Source organism: Mustelus asterias, chromosome 17 (genome assembly GCF_964213995.1).
Source record: "Mustelus asterias chromosome 17, sMusAst1.hap1.1, whole genome shotgun sequence".
Taxonomy (NCBI): Eukaryota; Metazoa; Chordata; class Chondrichthyes; order Carcharhiniformes; family Triakidae; genus Mustelus; species Mustelus asterias.
In genome coordinates this window covers 81,976,298-81,990,272 of record NC_135817.1, presented here as the reverse complement: position 1 = coordinate 81,990,272, position 13,975 = coordinate 81,976,298, and positions in this window count along the sequence as shown.

The following is a 13,975-nucleotide window of genomic DNA, read 5'->3' as shown; positions in this document are numbered from 1 at the left end:
GAGTCCTGATAACATCCCAGAGGCAGTGCTGAAGGCTTACACACTAAAGCTAGCTGTGTCTCCAGTGACGCTGCATTTGATGGAAGGTTTGTTGGCAGTGAGGTCAAATGTCACTTATTATCAATAATATGTACATGGACACTCAGTTTGGGTTCCACCAGGATCACTTAGCCCCAAATTTCACCACAACCTTGGGCCAAACATGGATAAAGGGAGTTTAATTCCAGAGGTGAGGTGAGAGTGACTGCCCTTGACAAATGGCAGCTTACAGTCTCTCTGACAAAGTGCAGAATCCTCCTGGTCCTGCCAAGACGGGCTTCAAAGAGGGCCATGCGAAATCTTAGAATTAGAATCTGATTATTGCATTCCCACCTCTGGCAAATCATCACCAGCAATGGCTACTCACCTGACAACGGCAAGAAGTTCATTTGAATAAATGGCCGCTCATTGTGGGCTGATTGGGCATACCACCGGACCATCTGAGTGGTGGATATGCCCCCTCACCGAGGGCCAAGCCCAGCAGGTGGCTAGCGATAGGGGTGGCAAGATAGCAGAGTGGCTGGCACTGCTGCCTCACTGCGCCAGGGACCCGGGTTCAATGCCGACCTCGGGTAACTGTCTGTGTGGAATTTGCACATTCTCCCTGTGTCTGCGTGGATTTCCTCCGGGTGCTCCGGTTTCCTCCCACAATCCAAAGACGTGTGGGTTAGAACATAAGAACATAAGAAATAGGAGCAGGAGTAGGCCATCTAGCCCCTCGAGCCTGCCCCGCCATTCAATAAGATCATGGCTGATCTGACGTGGATCAGTACCACTTACCCGCCTGATCCCCATAACCCTTAATTCCCTTACCGATCAGGAATCCATGGTTGCTTGACAATGCTAAATTGCCCCTTAGTGACCCAAGATGCGTAGATTAGGGGGATTAGCAGGTTACATACATAGGGTTATGGAGATGGGGCCTGGGTGGGATGCTCTATTGGAGAGTTGGTGCAGACTTGGTGGGTCTGCTGGCCTCCTTCTGAACTGTATGATTCTATGACAGCTTGCCAATGAATGGTTGGGGAGTGGGAGGGGTGTTTTGGGTGTGGGTGAGGGGAGAGGTTTGCTTAGGGCCTCCTTCCCTTCTCAATTGGAGCAGCAGGCCACAACTGGGGCCACTTTACCAACCTGTGATGGGGGGGTGGTGAGGGTTTCCCTGGTATCTGTGGAGGGGTGGCCTGCAACTGCGTTGATAGGTAAATTTTTGTTTTGAAAAGCCATAGACCCCATCTTCAAGATGGAGGTGCCCTTGCTATCCCCCCACCCTGTGGTGGCAGCACCCACCTCTGTCAGTGGAGCCGCCATCCTTTTAATGATGGATGCTGTTAGCCTCAGAACCCCACTTGCCATCCTTGATTGGACAGCAGGCCTGGAGGCAGCGTCTTGTTTGTCGATTCCTGGGACGATCTCTCGGGCAGGCGTGCTGGCTGCAAGTGTGGCATCGAGACCCGCGATTATTGTTAAAGGGGAAAGAAAACATTCCACTCAAACTGTGCTTGGAGCTTCAATCCAGCAATGAGTTGACCTCACCAATCCTGCTGCCTGAATTTTGAACACCAATGCTGCCTTCTGGTCGGGATAGTGAGGGAAGATCCAACCTCACAGTTTGTTGAACTTGGGTTTAAGCCGAGGCCAGAGTGACAGGACATAAAATCAGTTTGCTTCAGGCCCAACCAAAGAAAAAAAATAAATCCCCACTGCCTGAAAAAATTTAATTCATATGAAGATGAACATAATCCTTTCTTTTCTTTTAATACATGTATCACAGAACATCGTTTGACTGTTGCACATTCTGAGGCCACAATATTTTTCTCAGCAATGACAGGTTTTTTTTGCTCACAGAAGCTGGAACTTAAATTATTCACAACACTATTCGATGGCCTGTGAGAGATTTATCATCAATGCAGTTTTAATCATCAATTCATGACTTTACCTCTTCAGCGATAGTAGACGGTCTATCCATATTCAACACTTGCTTCCTCACTCTGGTCTGACTGGGCAGCATGGACAAGTTGGGCCGAAGGGCCTGTTCCCATGCTGTGAACCTCTATGACCTCTATGACTGTTGACCTCACTCACTATCAACGTTTAGTTGCTGAGGGAAGGAATGTTCCCGATGGTGGGGGAGTCCTGAACTACGGGGTCATAGTTTAAAGTTTATTCATTAGTGTCACAAGTAGGCTTACATTAACACTGCAATGAAGTTACTGTGAAAATATTGTCCAGGTTACCAGGGATAGATTCCACACGCTTCTTCAAAGTGATGCCACGGAACCGATGGCCCGAAGGGTATCTTCTGTACTGTATGACTCTATGAACTTCCAGAACTCGGGGTTATAGTTTGAGGGTAGGGAGGAGGTAAATCTTTTAGAACTGAGGTGGGGAGAAATTTCTTCGCACAGAGGGTGGTCAATGTGTGGAATTGAAAGTAGTTGAGGCCAAAACATTGCCTGATTTCAAGAAGGAATTAAATATGGCTCTTGGGGCTAAAGGGATCAAGGAATGTGGGGAGAAGGGGGATCAGGAAATTGAATTTGATGATAAGCCATCATCATAATGAATGGTGGAGCAGGCTCGAAAAGCAGAATGGCCTACTCCTGCTTCGAGTCTCCACATTTCTCTGAATGGTGGAAATGGGCCCTATACAAAGCTATCCTGTTTCTGACCAGTTTGCTGATAGGTAACAGGAATGATGTGGATCTCCCACCCACCTGACGAAGGAGCAGCGCTCCGAAAGCAAGTGGCGTTTGCTACCAACTTTAACCTGGTGTTGTTAGACTCCTTACTGAGGTAACAGGAACACAGGGGCAAGAGCAGGCAATTTGGCCCTTTGGAACTGATCCGCTATTTGATAAGATCATAGCTGCTGTGGTTGTGGTTTCACCTCTACTTTCCTGTCTGACCCCCATTTCTCTCGACTCCCTTTTCAATCAAAAATCTGTCCAACCCTGCCTTAACTAAATCCAGAGACCTGCCTTCACGAGGAGGGGAAAAGAATTCCACAGTGACCCTTTGGGGGAAAAAAGTTTCTCCTCATCCCTACCTTAAAAGGGAGGCCTCTTATTTTTCAGTTGAAAAGTTAAGTGTGAAAGAAGGCAAGGCTTGTATTTATATCTATACAGCCTCAGGCCATTCCAAAGGTTTTCATAGCCTCCAAAGTAATCACTATCGTAATGTAGGAAACACAGTAGCTAATTTTGCACCGCTGTGCGTTACTGATGTGACAATGGCTAGATAACCTGGTGATGGTAGTTGAGGGACAAATACCAACCGGGACACTGGGGAGAACTTCCTGGAGCAACCTCGAGCTTGCTGAATGATGTATCAGGCTTGGAGGAGGTGGGACGGGGGTGGGGGAGGGTGGGGGAGGGGGGCGCAAATGCCCACTTTTGCTCTTATTTCCATTGGGTTCAAATGCTATCTTGTGGGAGTTCCAAAGTCTACTGATTCAGTTGGGACATTCTTGAACAATTGCCAATTGAAGGGCAGGTAGTTACTGTGCAACTGTTCTCTCTTTCCCTCCGTATATAAGACAAAGGAAAGAGGTCACACCTGTAGGAGCATGTTTGATTTGTTGCTTTAATTTCTGTTCCGTGTGTGAATATTTCAGATGTTGCCATGTTGTCAGGGTTGGAATGGTGGCACAGTGGTTAGCACTGCTGCCTCACAATGCCAGGGATCCGGGTTCAGTTCTGGCCTCGAGTGACTGTCTGTGTGGAACTGTGTCTGTGTGAGTTTCCTCTGGGTGCTCCGGTTTCCTCCCACGCTCCAAAGATGTGCACGTTAGGTGGATTGGTCAAGCTAAATTGCCCCTTAGTTTCCAAAGATGGATAGGTTAGGGGGAATTAGTGGAGTAAGTATGTGGGTTTACAGGGAATAGGGCCTGGGTGGGATGGTCTGCCGGAGAGTCGGTGCAGACTCGATGGGCCGAATGGCCACCTTATGCATGATAGGGATTCTATAATTCTAAGTTGGCTGTCAGGGTTCCTCCATGATAACAGTGTGTACATGTGCATGAGATGCAAAAACCCAGTCTGCAGGTGCAACAGGTGATCAAGAAGGCAAATGGGATGTTGGCCTATATCGCAAGGGGGATAGAATATAAAAGCAGAGATGTCTTGCTGCATCTGTACAGGGCAATGGTGAGGCCGCAGCTGGAATACTGTGTGCAGTATTGGTCCCCTTATTTGCGGAAGGATATATTGGCCTTGGAGGGAGTGCAGAGAAGGTTCACCAGGTTGATAACAGAGATGAGGGGTGTTGATTATGAGGAGAGACTGAGCAGATTGGGTTTGTATTCGTTGGAATTTAGAAGGCTGAGGGGAGATCTTATAGAGACCTATAAGATAATGAAGGGGCTGGATAGGGTAGAGGTGGAGAGATTCTTTCCACTTAGAAAGGAAACTAGAACTAGAGGGCACAGCCTCAAAATAAAGGGGGGCCAGTTTAGGACAGAGTTGAGGAGGAACTTCTTCTCTCAGAAGGTGGTGAATCTCTGGAATTCTCTGCCCACTGAAGTGGTGGAGGCTACCTTGTTGAATATGTTTAAATCACGGATAGATGGATTCCTGATCGGTAAGGGAATTAGGGGTTATAGGGATCAGGCGGGTAAGTGGAACTGATCCACTTCAGATCAGCCATGATCTTATTGAATGGCGGGGCAGGCTCGAGGGGCGAGATGGCCTACTCCTGCTCCTATTTCTTATGTTCTTATGATCTTATGTTTGTGTGTGTTACTGTGCAGTAAGTGAGTGCTTCACAAGACCGCCTGTTAAAATGGTGACAACATTCGGTACAAAGTCCTTTGTGAGTTCCAGTATATAGGATAACAAGGAAATTGGAGTTGCTGAAGTACTTTTCCATGCAGGTTGTGGTTTGGAGCTCCGGATAGTGATGCTGGAGGCTCAAACTTTCTTTCCATCACATGACTGACCAGGAATCTTTGCCACACTTCGGGCAAAAGGTCAAAGTGAATGGTCAGGTGGGCGGCACGGTAGCACAGTGGTTAGCACTGCTGTCTCACAGCACCAGGAACCCGGGTTCGATTCCCGACTTGGGTCACTGTCTGTGCAGAGTCTGCACGTTCTCCCCGTGTCTGCGTGGGTTTCCTCCGGGTGCTCTGGTTTCCTCCCACAGTCTGAAAGACGTGCTGGTTATGTGCATTGGCCATGCTAAATTCTCCCCCAGTGTACCCGAACAGGCGACTAGGGGATTTTCACAGCAACTTCATTGCAGCGTTAATGTAAGCCTTCTTGTGATACGAATAAATAAACTTTGAAACTTTAATCGTGTACCTGTTGTATTTGATGAAACGAAGGCTGGAAGAAGTCGAGGAAGCCACTAAATGCTTCGAAATCTAATAGCCACAAAAAAATGAAATACCCACATGTTATAGGAACCAATGTAACAATAGTCAGTGAAAACAAAATCCATCTCAGCTGCCAATCACAATACTTCATTCAGATACAGCAGATTGGGAACCAGATCTCAGGACTGCTCCAAGGGCTTCCGACACGCAGATTGGGATGGCAAGAGGTTTTGAACATGTGTTATATTGTGAGGTTTCAACAAGGGGTCTTATCGAACCCTCTGTGGACAGACCATTTATAATGGCTGCATTAAATAGGTGTCAGGCTTGGAAGTGAATGGTTTGCTGCCCACATGATATGAATCACAGGAGAATGAGTTTTTTTTTCCCCCGATAGCTCACCGCTCGACAGGCTGACGATTAATGGAGTTTGGGCTGTCAGATTAAATGTCAGTGACCTTCACACATGATGCCCCCGAGCTCCGCTCCTGCCCTGCCGAGGAAAGTACCTGCCATTCCGTGCCCTGTGAGAGATGATCACCCGCCAACCCCTTCACCCATTGCCCAGTGATAGACAGCAATAAAACAGTGTCTCTTTTGCATTGAGCCTGCTTTTTTTTAAACAGAAATACGTGCTCTCACAGCACCTTGTGCTGTCTCAAAGCACTTTACAACAAATTAATTACTTTTAAAAGCGTAGTCACCGTTGTAACATCGGGACTCCTGGCAATCCATTTTCGGTGTCTATGGTAGTCATGATGTGGAGATGCCGGCGTTGGACTGGGGTAAACACAGTAAGAAGTTTAACAACACCAGGTTAAAGTCCAACAGGTTTATTTGGTAGCAAAAGCCACACAAGTATAAGTTCTGTTTGTGAACAGAATTCCCACTCACCTGAAGAAGGGGCTCAGAGCCTCGAAAGCTTGTGTGGCTTTTGCTACCAAATAAACCTGTTGGACTTTAACCTGGTGTTGTTAAACTTCTTACTGTAATCCATTTTCCCCAGAGCAAAGTCCCACAAACTGCACCGAGGTGCTGAGCAGATAAGATGCGTTGGTGGTGTCATGTGTGGTAGATGAATTTATTTATTTATTAATGTCACAAGTGGGTTTACACTGACACTGCACTGAAGTTACTGTGAAAATCCACTGGACGCCACACTCCGGCACCTATTCGGGTACTTTGGGGGAGAATTTAGCATGGCCAATGTACCTAACAAGGACGTCTTTCGGACTGTGGGAGGAAACCGGAGCACCGGGAAGGAAACCCACGCTGACACTGGGAGAAGGGACAGATTCCGCACAGACAGTGATCCAAGACAGGAATCGAACCCGCTGTGTGGCAGCAGTGCTAATCACTGTGCCACGGTGCTGCCCAGGATACCAGGGAGAATTGAAACAAAAACAGGAAAAGCTGGGGAAACTCAGCAGGTCTGACGGCATCTGTGGAGAGAAAATTGAGCCAATGTTTCAAGTCCAGATGAACAACTCTGCACTCCCCCAAATTAGCACTGCAGGACCTTTGCTATCCACCTGAGAGGACGCGCAGGGGTCACCCTTTAATGTCTCATTCAAAAGACATCACTTTCAACGTTGCAGCACTCCCTCACTGCTGCAGTGCAGTGCCAGTGTAAGATTTCCTTTGTGCTGAAGAGACACTTGAACTCTCTCTGAAAATGCTGGAAAATCTCAGCAGGTCTAACAGCATCTGTGGAGAGAGAATTGAACCAACGTTTCGAGTCTAGATGAACTACTCTGCGCTCCCCCATATTAACGCTTGCTATCTACCTGGGAGGACCTGCAGAGGTCACCCTTTAATGTCTTATTCAAAAGACAGCACTTTCAACAGTGCGGCACTCCCTCACTGCTGCAGTGCAGTGCCAGTATAAGATTTCCTTTGTGCTGAAGAGGGACTTGAACTCTCTCAGGAAATGCTGGAAAATCTCAGCAGGTCTCACAGCATCTGTGGGGAGAGAATAGAGCCAATGTCTCGAGTCTGGATGAGCATCATCCAGATTCGGAACGTTGGCTCTATTCTCTCTCCACAGATCCTGTCAGACTTGCTGGGATTTTCCAGCATTTTCTGTTTTTGTTTCAGATTCCAGCATCCGCAGTATTTTGCTTTTACTCTCTTCCTTCTTGACCCAGAATGAGCGTGCTGCCAACTGAGTTGTGACAGATACTGAGGGGGAGAAGTATGTTTGTGTAGATTCAATCCAGGCTATGTTGATTCCTCGGGGGCAGGCTGAGCCAGAGGCTGTTACCTGCTCAGCCTGTGCGACCTTCTTCAAAGATATCCATGGAAAATGCCACCAAGCCTAGCAGCCCACTGCCTGCTCTGGGGAATTGGTGCAAGTCTGTGTCGCAAATTTCCCCTCACCCACTCTGGACCTGTCAGCCAAGACTGATGTGGAGATGCCGGCATTGGACTGGGGTAAACACAGTAAGAAGTCTAACAACACCAGGTTAAAGTCCAACAGGTTTATTTGGTAGCAAAAGCCATGAGCTTTCGGAACAGGCTGTCCCTTCGTCAGGTGGGTGGGAGTTCTTAACCTTCTATATTCAGGGAACAGAAGCCCAGTTTGTGTAATCCCTCCCTCAATCTAAGCCTTGGAACCTTCTGTTATGAGTTCAAAGTCTGCAGTGTTTCTAGTATAACCTTTTCACTGAACATAACAGAAGGTTCATAACAGATAACTCATAACAGAAGGTTCCAAGGCTTAGATTGAGGGAGGGATTACACAAACTGGGCTTCTGTTCCCTGAATATAGAAGGTTAAGAACTCCCACCCACCTGACGAAGGGACAACCTGATCCGAAAGCTCGTGGCTTTTGCTACCAAATAAACCTGTTGGACTTTAACCTGGTGTTGTTAGACTTCTGACTGAGCCAAGACTGAACCAGGGAAGAGGTGGATGGAAGCAGGTCTCATGGCGTGGCTGGGTTGGCTTCGAAACTGATGGAAATTTGCCAAGGGCTTCAACAGTTAATGAGACCAATCATGACCTCTGAACCATGACCTTTGAACTCAGCCTAGTTTCAGCCTATTGCCATACGATTAGCCTATGGATGAACTGCACAGGAAAGGGGAGGGGACTTTTCCCGTCCCGCCCTCCACGGGAATCGTAGCTGGCGGGGACGTGGGGGGTTGGGGGGGGGGGGGAGGGGGGGGGCGGTGGAACATGCAAAGGTCAGTAGACTCCAGGTGGGATTTTCCATTTTTTTGGCAAGCGCAGTGGGAAAATCCCACCTAAAATGTCCAGCTTGCTGAATAGTGGGTGGGAAGTGGAAGTCACCTATCTCTGGGGGTCTGCAACAGATTGAAGACAGGGTTGACGTTTAACCCCCCCACAACCCCAAGCCACCCCTTTCCTTCTCTCCCACCCACCCCAACTCCTCCACCCCGACCCCCCCAAAAAAGCTCAAGTTCCTACCCAGATCAAAGGCGGCACGGTAGCACAGTGGTTAGCACTGCTGCTTCACAGCTCCCGGGACCTGGGTTCGATTCCCGGCTTGGGTCACTGTCTGTGTGGAGTTTGCACATTCTCCTCATGTCTGTGTGGGTTTCCTCCGGGTGCTCCGGTTTCCTCCCACAGTCCAAAGATGTGTGGGTCAGGTTGATTGGCCATGCTAAAAATTGCCCTTAGTGTCCTGAGATGTGTAGGTTAGAGGGATTAGTGGCTAAATATGTAGGGATATGGGGGTAGGGCCTGGGTGGGATTGTGGTCGGTGCAGACTCGGTGGGCCGAAGGGTCTCTTTCTGTACTGTAGGGTTTCTATGATTGCCTGTTTGACAGTAAAGGAATGAAAATCAGACTAGCTCCCCAAGGAGTGTTCAGGACACTCCGGTTTACTGCCCAGGATGTGGATTTAAAAACAATACTCTGGGTATCGACCATTAGAAACTGGACTGGGACTATCTCCCAAAGTCTCAGAGCCAGCAGAGGAAGGAGATTCCTGTATACTCCATACAGGACTCCAAACCGCAGCTCAGAAATTGTTTGGCTTGTTTTTGCTTCTTTCCTTTAACTTCTCCTCCTGATTCATTAGAGAATGAGGTTCCTTCAGTGCCTCATCTCCATTTTTTCAGATGTGAGCCCAAACGGTGGCTGTCGGCAGGCCATCTGACTGCATCACGCAGCCAAGCGTCACTCCATCACTGCCCAACCATCCACACACGCAGCCTTCTCATCAAGGGATCATCGCCTGGACAGCAGTAATGGGTACCCGCGGCTGATTAATGCCCTCTGGGTTTAATCCACCAGCTGTCGGAGAGGTGACCAAGAGCTGGTCAAGGAGAAAGCTTTGAAGGAGAGCCTTAAAGAAGGCTGAGCTAATTTATCCCAGCACCTGCCAAGTGTTGACTTTGGAACATGCTGGACAGAAATAGCCATGTTTCACTCGGTGCTTGTGTTTTTCCACTGCGTCAGTGAGGAGCTGTAGCCATCATCCTAACACAATTGAGAAATGAAAGCCTGTAACTTTAAATTCCCATCCCGCTCACTTTTGATATTGCTAAGCTGACTCACAGCAATATGTGAGCACACACTTTGCTGCCTCAAAGAGAAGCAGCATTGACACCAGCTGTTTCAACACTTCAACCAAGCGCCTCTCACTTCTTCATCCTTACTCTGTGATCTGGCAGATGGTGGGGTGCTGAGATAGAGGCTAGAAGGTCACTTGTTCATCACACAGTACGTGAGCAGTTTGTCGAAAAAGACTGCTTGATCCTTCCCAGCCCACGCCAACCCCATTCCCCATCCCCCCCACAAAACCCCTCACCTAAACCTTCCCATTTCTCTGCAAACAGAGTCTAAATCACAAGCGTATTAGCAGTCGTAGAATCATAGAATCCCAACAGTGCAGAAGGAGGCCATTCGGTCCATCGAGTCTGCACTGACCACAATCCCACCCAGGCCCTATTCCCGTAACCCCACATATTACCCTGCTGATCCCCTGACACTAGGGTCAATTTAGCATGGCCAATCAACCCAACCCGCACATCTTTGGACTGCGGTAGGAAACCAAAGCACCCAGAGGAAACCCACGCAGACACGGGGAGAATGTGCAAACTCCGCCCAGGCAGAGACCCAATGCCGGAATTGAATCCAGGTCCCTAGCGCTGTGAGGCAGCAATGCTACTGTGCTACCGTGCCGTCCTCCACTCGAGTTGATTTGATTGGATTTGATTTATTACTGTCACATGTATTAGTATACAGTGAAAAGTTTTGTTTCTTGCGCGCTATACAGACAAAGCATACCGTTCATAGGGAAGGAAAGGGGAGGGTGTAGAATGTAGTGTCACAGTCATAACTCGGATGCAGGGAAAGATCAACTTAGTGCGAGGTAGGTCCATTCAAAAGTCTGACAACAGCAGGGAAGTAGCTGTTCTTGAGTCGGTTGGTACGTGACCTCAGACTTTTGTATCTTCATTTCCGCCAGAGTCCCACTACCCACTCTCTCACCACCAGCAATCAGGAGTTATTGGAGCCACCCAGAGAGACTGTCTGAGTCAAAAATTGCACAAAGCCCAAACCCACCTCCTCTTTCTGATGGCTGTGCTGATCTGGAATAAAACAAGTTTGTCAGCTTTCAACTGGGTTCATAGCATCATGTAATCTTGCAGCACAAAAAGGAGCTCATTCGGCCCACAGTGTCTGTGCTGGCCCTTTGAAAGAGATTTCCAATTAGACCTGCTTCCCCACTCTTTCCCCATATCCCTGAAGTACTTTTTTTTCCCCTTTTCTGGTATGTCTCATACTGGTGTGATCGCGGTTGAGACAAATGATATGTTTTTTGCAAGATAAGAAACATGAAATCGCAGTTATTTACTGAAAGAATGAAAGCACAAGATTCCACAGTTTAAAACAAAAGACTTTTTAGTGATATAACCAAAACAAACGCTAATTACTATCTTGGGTGACTCCCACATAGGGCAGCATGGTGGCACAGTGATTAGTACTGCTGTCTCACAGCGCCAGGGACCTGGGTTCGATTCCCGACTTGAATCACTGTCTGTGTGGAATTTGCATGTTCTCCCCGTGTCTGCGTGGGTTTCCTCTGGGTGCTCCGGTTTCCTCCCAGAGTTCGAAAGATGTGCTGGTTAGCTACATTGGCTGTGCTAAATTCTCCCTCAGTGTACCCGAACAGGCGCCGGAGTGTGGCAACCAGGGGATTTTCGCAGTAACTTCATTGCAGTGTTAATGTAAGCCTACTTATGATACCAATAAAAAAACTTTTAAAAAAACATAAGAAAGAGTCCAGAATTGACATAGGTTAACCATGAATGAGCCTGATTTCTCGAAGCAGCAGCAGCGCACAACTTATCCAAGTTCAAAGGGCACAGATGTTACGAAAAATTATACAAGTCTAGGGAATCTCGCACGGTGGCACAGTGGTTAGCACTGCTGCTTCACAGCGCTAGGGACCCGGGTTCGATTCCTGGCTTGGGTCACTGTCTGTGTGGAGTCTGCATGTTCTTCCCACATCTGTGTGGGTTTCCTCCGGGTGCTCCGGTTTCCTCCCACAGTCGAAAGACGTGCTGGTTAGGTGGATTGGCCATGCTAAATTCTCCCTCAGTGTACCCGAACAGGCACCGGAGTGTGACGACTCGGGGATTTTCACAGTGGCTTCATTGCAGTGTTAATGTAAGCCTACTCGTGATGCCAATAAATAAGCTTAAAATAAACTTAAACTTAAAAACAGTTTCAGAGGGTGCAGACATTGCCAAAAATTACACATGTCTTGAGAATCTCCTCAACTCTGCTGCTGGCGGTTTGGCTGGTATAGATCCCCCATTGCTGTGTTCAAGTAACAGAACAGCTGTAGCTACTGTATATTGGCTTATTCTCAGCTTCTGGAGCCTCCAGCTTCTCCGACCTGCCTGTGCTGCACCACTGGGATCGTCAGCATTCTCTGAACTCTAATGGCTCCATGCCCTTTCGTATGGTCTCAATCACTTCAGCCTCCTCAAAGCTTTTGGTTGCTAAGTCAAAGTTCCAAAACTCACCAAGCCACTTTAGACAGCACCTTCTAAACCCATGCCCGCCACCAGCTGGAACTGTGGTTCCCAAGCTGTGATTCCAGAACTCCCTCCTGGGAGTTGATGATAATTGACAGTTAACTGCAAAGCGATTGTCAAATTCACCTTTGAAATGGAGCAGTCAAATCAACTCTATTTTCTTGACGTGCCCATTGAAAAATCTGCCAGGAGTTCACAACTAGAACCATAGAACCATAGAAACCCTACAGTGCAGAAACAGGCCATTTGGCCATTGAGTCTGCACCGACCACAATCCCACCCAGGCCCTACTCCCATATCCCTAAATATTTACCCGCTAATCCCTCTAACCTACACATCTCAGGACACTAAGGGGCAATTTTAGCATGGCCAATCAACCTAACCCACACATCTTTGGACTGTGGGAGGAAACCGGAGCACCTGGAGGAAACCTACGCAGACACGAGGAGAATGTGCAAACTCCACGCAAGCCGGGAATCAAACCCAGGTCCCTGGAGCTATGAAGCAGCAGTGCTAACCACTGTGCTACCGTGCCGCCCACTACTGCAATCTATTGAACAAAGAACAACACTGTACAGGAACAGGCCTTTTGGCCCACCAAGTCTGCGCCATTACACAGTTTCTAGCCCTCTGTTCGCTTCCTGTTCGTGTGTCTATCAGGATACAATTTGAACGTTGCTAATGTGCCTGCTTCCACCACCTCCACTGGCAGTGCTTTCCGGGCACCCACCACCCTCTGTGTGAAAAACTTCCATTGTGCGTCTCCCCTAAATTTACCCTCTCTCACCTTGAACCTGTGCCCTCTTGTAGTTGACCCTTCCACCCTGGGAAAAAGCCTCTGACTATCCACCCTACATGAAGTCTCCATTCACTGGTCAAGGACCCCATGCACCCCGGACATTCTCTCTTCCACCTTCTTCCGTCGGGAAAAGATGCAAAATTCTGAGGTCATGTACCAACCAATTCAAAAACAGCTTCTTCCCTGCTCCAATCAGACTTTTGAATGGACTTACCTCACATTAAGTTGATCTTTCTCTACACCCTAGCTATGACTGTAACATTACATTCTGCACTCTTTTGTTTCCTTCTCTATGAACGGTATGCTTTGTCGAGCACGCAAGAAACAATACTTTCCACTGTACACAAATACATGCGATAACAATAAATCCAATCAAATCAAATCAATACATTGGGAATTTTACAGTTACACATGCTGTAAGATTGCCCTTATTGGCAACCTCATAAATAGTTCTTGAGCCATTTGTTCACCATGCAAGTTTGATGCTGAAATAGGATGCATCAAGGACATCCTGCAGGATAAAGTCAGTCACCATCACCATCCATGATGATGGCTCTGCCACTCAGAGTCCACTGCCAACCAATCAGCTGTTCTCATGCAGTATACAATTGTTGCTTCCCCTGACATTGGTCTTCTTGCGATTGTCTTAATGAAGCATAGAATCCACAGAATGCCTACAGTGCAGAAGAAAACCATTTGGCCCATCGACTCCACAAAGAGCAGAGTTACAAAGGTTTAACATCACTTACCATCACTTTAGCCTCTTCATCATAAGTCAAGGATCACATATTTTGTTTCAACAGACTG